Source organism: Belonocnema kinseyi, chromosome 1 (assembly GCF_010883055.1).
Source record: "Belonocnema kinseyi isolate 2016_QV_RU_SX_M_011 chromosome 1, B_treatae_v1, whole genome shotgun sequence".
NCBI lineage: Eukaryota > Metazoa > Arthropoda > Insecta > Hymenoptera > Cynipidae > Belonocnema > Belonocnema kinseyi.
This window is the reverse complement of record NC_046657.1, coordinates 16,809,934-16,815,933: the sequence shown is the minus strand read 5'-3', so window position 1 is coordinate 16,815,933 and position 6,000 is coordinate 16,809,934. Positions and strand designations below refer to the sequence as shown.

The 6,000-nt window shown below is 21.3% G+C and overlaps 1 protein-coding gene across 13 annotated transcripts in view; it reads right to left on the bottom strand.

Moving 5' to 3' along the window:
- Nucleotides 1-6,000, bottom strand: part of LOC117171515 (CUGBP Elav-like family member 2) — a 979,205-nt gene that overhangs the window by 19,592 nt on the left and 953,613 nt on the right. The gene's annotated exons all lie outside the window — the stretch shown is intronic.

Below are 6,000 nucleotides of genomic sequence, written 5' to 3'. Positions count from 1 at the left end.
GCTCCAAGGAGATTATGTTGAAAAATAAAAAAAAATTTACCCAAAAAAAATTGTTTTTATACTTCATTCTAAGGACTTATTGAACTACCCTCGTATGTTGGCGTTTTACACCAAAAAAGGTTATTTTTAATAACAAATGATTAGACTTCAAAAATTAAAAAATGGAAATTTTCTGGCTCTTTTAGCGTTTTTTACTTAAAATTGAAATTTGTAAACAAAAATAATTACATTTCAAAGAAGATTCATAATTTTTACACGATTTCAGTTCAAGTTGATGTTTTATATCGAAAATTACAGTACTTTTAAATAAAAGTTATTACAATTTGAATAAAACTGAGTATCTTTTTAAAATTTTGGATTATGTTAGTTTTTTCGTCGTATATTGGCATTTTTAATTTAAAAAAAAAAACATTTTAAAGAATAATTACAACTTTTTAACATTTTTAGGTTATGTTGATATTTTCATCGGAATTTGCCATTTTTAGTCAAAAAAAAAAAAAGATTTTAAAGCGATTAAGTTAGTTTTTTTACCGGATATTGCCACTTTTAATTTAAAAAAAAAAACAACATTTTAAAGAATATTTACAACTTTGTAACAGTTTTTGGTTATGTTGATATTTTACAACGGAATGCGATATCTTTAGTAAAAAAATCATTAGATTTTAAAAAGGAAAACATTTTTTGAGCAATTACAAATTTTTTAACAACTAACGGTTTTCATTGGAAGTAACGATTTCAAAGAAGGTTTACAATTTTGGAGCACTTTATGGTTATGTTAACATTTTACTTCTGAAATCGGTTATTTTAAATAAAAATCGTTAGGTTTAATAGAAGACTTTTACGATTTTTTTTAAACAATTTTTTTTCATCGTAATTAGATTTCTTTATTAGATTTAAGAGAAGATTTAATATTTTCGAACAATTTAAGGTCATGTTAGCACTTTTCATCGGAGAGTTAGAAGCTTTTTAATAATTATGAAAGATCTGATGAGAAATGGACTCGGTTTTATTTCCAAAGAATAATGTTAAGTTTTTAAGATTTTAAAATATGGTTCAAAAGAATATGGAAGACTTTGAAACCATTTTTTAAAATTTTTCAAGCTTTGCAAATTTTGTAGATAAACTGAATTTTTTCAGAGTGTGAAAAAAAGTTCTTAAAATTCATGGGAAGTTTTTAAATGATTTTTTTGTAAGGAATTTCAAGAGAAAATCGAAAAAAGATCACAAAACATTTAGAATTATTTCCTAAAATTTTTCAAAAGCATGAAAGATTTTAAAGCAAAATTTTTTCATATCACATAATTTTAGAAAAAATTTGAGTAAGTTTAAGAGGTATTGAAAAGTTTCGAAATGATTCAAAAACAATTAAAACTTGTAAAGATTTTTTAAGAATTTTGTAAAGTTTCACGAAAATGAAAGACATTTTCAGGTTCAGAAGAAAAATTATAATAATTTTTTATTTTGAAAAATTAATTTGAAGAGATTATTTAAAAAGATTTTAGAAGATTTCAAAAATAGTCAAAAGAAGAATCGGAAAGATTTTAAGGCAATTTTTTTAATTTTGCAGAATAAATAAAAAAATGCAGAAAAAATTTAAATAATTTTTAGAAATTAAATTTAAAAAAAAAGAGAATTTTTCTTATATTCGTGTGAAAATTTTTAATAATTTTTTATTTAAAAAAATGAACTTTAGGAGAAAATTCAAAAAGGTTTTTAAACATTACAAACGATTTCCTAAAATTTCTAAAAATAGTTTACAAGATTTTAAAGCAAAATATTTCAATTTGGTAAGATTGCAAAATAAAAAGAACAAAAATTAGGTAAATTCAAGAAATATTTAGTAGAATTTAAATCAATTTCGAAAGCTTTCAAGAGAATAAGCAAATTTTCTTAAAGTTGTTGGAAAAATTTAGAAGATTTTAAGGTAATTTTTTAAAAATTGGAATGATATTTGTTAATTTTTTTAGAAAAATTCGTGTCAGTTAAAAAAATTTTCAGGAATTTAAGACGTTTTAAATAGATTTAAAATATTTGAAACCTCGGAAACAAATTCGAAAATGTATCAAATATTTCTTGATTCCTTCCTGAACGTTTAAAAGTTCGAAACATATTTTAAAAGGACTCGAATATTTCATCATATTTCGCAAAATCCTATATTATGAAAAAAATTCTTTAAAATCTTCTAGATTCTTTTTGACAAGCCTGAAATATTTTAAAATCTTTTAAATTTTCTCAAGAATCTTATGCAAATTATATCACCATAAATTTAAAAACAAGGTAATAAATTAGCAAGAAAAAAAATTCCGAATTATAAAATAAATGAATTGTTAAATTCTCATAAATATTTCTATTCCTAGAATTTAATTTAGACGAAATTTAAAATTTGTCGAAAATAATTAATAAATTATTAATTAATGATTAATCAAATTGTTTCCCTTATTTATAATTATATTAATAGCTCATAAATTAATAGTCAATTAATTATGTTCAGCAGTTCTAAATTTCGAGAATTGATTTAACAATTCGTTTATTTTAAAAATCGGTCTTGAAGTCGGTGAACTTTAGTTTTGGATATTTTTAAATTCGAGATTTTATTTTTTGTCAGATATATATCAGAAATTTGTATTTTTTAACAAAAATGGAAGGGTTTTCATATCTTTCTATTGTACAATATTATATATTAAAAAAAAACTTTTTTTGAAGAACGTATGTAAAAAAAAGAGCATTTTCAGTTCGAAAGATCACAAAAACGTGAATGAATTAATAAATATCCAACAATGATCAATTTGAACAAAAATTTTGGTTAATATTTTGCAATAATAATAATGTACAGTTATCATTATACGAAAATGCAAATGAAAAGCTATACATTTCATGCTTTTTGCCACAGATAAATATATATATAGTACTACAATCAGCCCAGCAAAATAATAATAATAATAATAATAAAATGTAGGATAATAAAATATAAGATAATAAAATTAAAATTGACGACACAAATTAGTACAAAGTTAAATTAACAATAAACATTTATAACTAGTGGGAGGGTAAAAATATTTGAGATAAATAAAATATTTGAGGATTTGGAAAAGGAAAAATAAATATAGTAAATAATAGAATAATAACAAATGAAAAAAAGGTATCGTAATGCTTAAGCACTTTTTGCGCAAAATACATAAAATCAACCAGTTTAATTAATCTCACCTGTACTTGCAGTTTTTCCCAAAAGGGCAGCTATTCCCAATTAGGAAAAGAAAATAGAAATTGTTAAATTTGAATTTTTTTCTCCTCGGAATTAAAATCAGGGAAAATTCCTAAATTGAAGCAATAATAATATTTTTATTGATAACTGGAAGGGTTTCTACTTTTATTATTTTATTATTATTTTTTATTCATTTAAAATATTCAGTTCCAAGTTCGATTCGATTCCAATTCCTTTTCAATTTTTATTTTCAAAATTTTAAATTACTACCAAAACTTCTTAATTTTATATTCCTTTCTATTCACTCGCGATTTTAATTGGAGGTTTATTTTAATTTCAATCCAACTTAAATTTTCACTAAAACCATTTAAAAAAATTGTCCATTCTTATTTATTATTGTCATTTCATTAATTAATAATTATTATCAATCCTAAATTCAATTAATTTTAAATTATAAATTTAAAAATACATTTTAATTTATTAAATTCCTATTAGGCTCAGCAGAATTTCAATTCTTTAAGTAAAATTTTCAGAATATCAATTCTAAGACTTTTCAGGCTTGATAATTGAAAAATTTCAATTTTATTATACATATTTATATTATTATATTATTAGTATATTATAAAATACATATTTTCAATATTTCAAAATTTAATTCCAATTCATAGACTTGCAAAAATTGAAGACTTTCAAGTCCAATAAATCAATTTGAAATTTAAATCTCAGCAATTCAAAATTTCACAATTCAGGTTGGCCATTTTAAGCGAAGAAAAAAATTCCCGGTCAATTAAATTTAAAAATTCGAAATCTAAAGCTTATTATTTTTCCATTTGAGTTAATAAAAAATCAACAGGAATATAAAGCACTCAAGATGGAACTCTTAATTTTTAAAATTGAAGTTTAAGAGTTTTTTAATTAAAAAATTCTGAATTAAAATGTTCAAAACTTACACATATAAAATGGAAAGTACTAACACTTTTAATTAATTGATTTTATATTAAATTATTATTTTCAATGCTCTAAATTGAAAAATAAGTTAATAAATTTGAAATTTAAAAAAATTATAGTGTTTTAATCAATTTTAAGCTAGAAACATTAAAACTTGAGTTATTAAATTTTTTGGGTGAATAATTTTTAGAATAGAAGTTGAATTATTTTAATTTTAAATAGTTTAGATATCCTTAAAAAGTTTCAAACTTTAATTCTTTAATTTAAAATTATTCGAATTTCAAATACTTTTTCAAAATAAAAAAATCATTTTCAATTTTCCTAGCAATCTTAAGTGAATATTTTTATTCTTTTGAAGCCCTCCCCAATTCTTAAAAGCTTTCAATTTTAGTTTTATTTAACTAAAATTTATTTAAATTTATTTAAATTTTTAGATTAATTTGGAATATTTTCAAAACCTCTAAATATCCCTTAAAAAATTACTCGAATTCTTCTACAAACAATAAGTGTTTAATTGTAAGTTATACATAAAAATTCAACAATTTCATTCACAAATTAATAATTTTTGAAATATAACAATTAAAATTGTCACGCTTAAAGTGTAAAGGCGTCTTAAAATTTCTAATTTTCATGGCTTTCTATTTCAAACAATTAAATTAAAAATTATTTTAATTTTTTTACGACTAAGGCTTTGAATTAAATCAGTTTAACTTTTTAACGCTAAACTCTGGAAATTCTTAAATTTTGAATGGATCTAGAATTGTCTTAACAAATCAATTATTATTCACTTTTTGATATTTCTAGTACAATTCAATTTTTCAAATATTTAGTTAATTTATATTTACAGCTGATTAAGGAAGCAATTTTTTATCCAAAATTATCAATTTCAGACGCTTTTAATTTTTAATTGTTTAAGTCTTCCAAGATTGAATTTTTAAATTCTTTAAATAAAAAATGTACACTTAAAAACAAAAATATAAAATTTGGGTCAAAAAAAGATTTTCGAATTATGCGATATAGAGGGAATGATATTACAATTAAAGAAGATAAAAATTCAACTAATTATTTTTTTAAATATATTAGAATCGAACTTGGACGCAGACTTGAAAATTTAAATGTAAGAATCTTTCATTTTTAAAAATTCACAAAATTTCAAAACCCTAAATTTGAAAGGAGAAGATTTTTATTCACGATTTGAGGAGTTTCAAAAGAGGCAAAAATAAAAATCCGGGAACATCACAATCGATAATAAAATACTTTCAATTCATTAATTCAAAATTTGATAATTTTTCTATTCCAAGGACTTAATTTCAAAATTTTTTAAATTGAAGTTTAAGAGTTTTTTAATTAAAAAATTTTAAATTAAAATGTTCAAAACTTACACATATAAAATGGAAAGTACTAACACTTTTAATTAATTGATTTTATATTAAATTATTATTTTCAATGCTCTAAATTGAAAAATAAGTTAATAAATTTGAAATTTAAAAGAATTATAGTGTTTAATCAATTTTAAGCTAGAAACATTAAAACTTGAGTTATTAAATTTTTTGAGTGATCCGGGAACACCACAATCGATAATAAAATACTTTCAATTCATTAATTCAAAATTTGATAATTTTTCTATTCCAAGGACTTAATTTCAAAATCTTTCGAGTGGAAAAATTTTAATTTCTGTTCGTAGGTTCAAAAAATTGAAAAATTGCGGACCTTCAATTTCCAAAATTCAAACCATTCTATTCTGAGATTTGAAAATTTAAATATTTTAATCGGCCACATGGAATTCCGAAAATTGAAAAAACTTTCGATTGTCAAAATTGAAAAATCGAGCAATATTTACAATGTCGAAA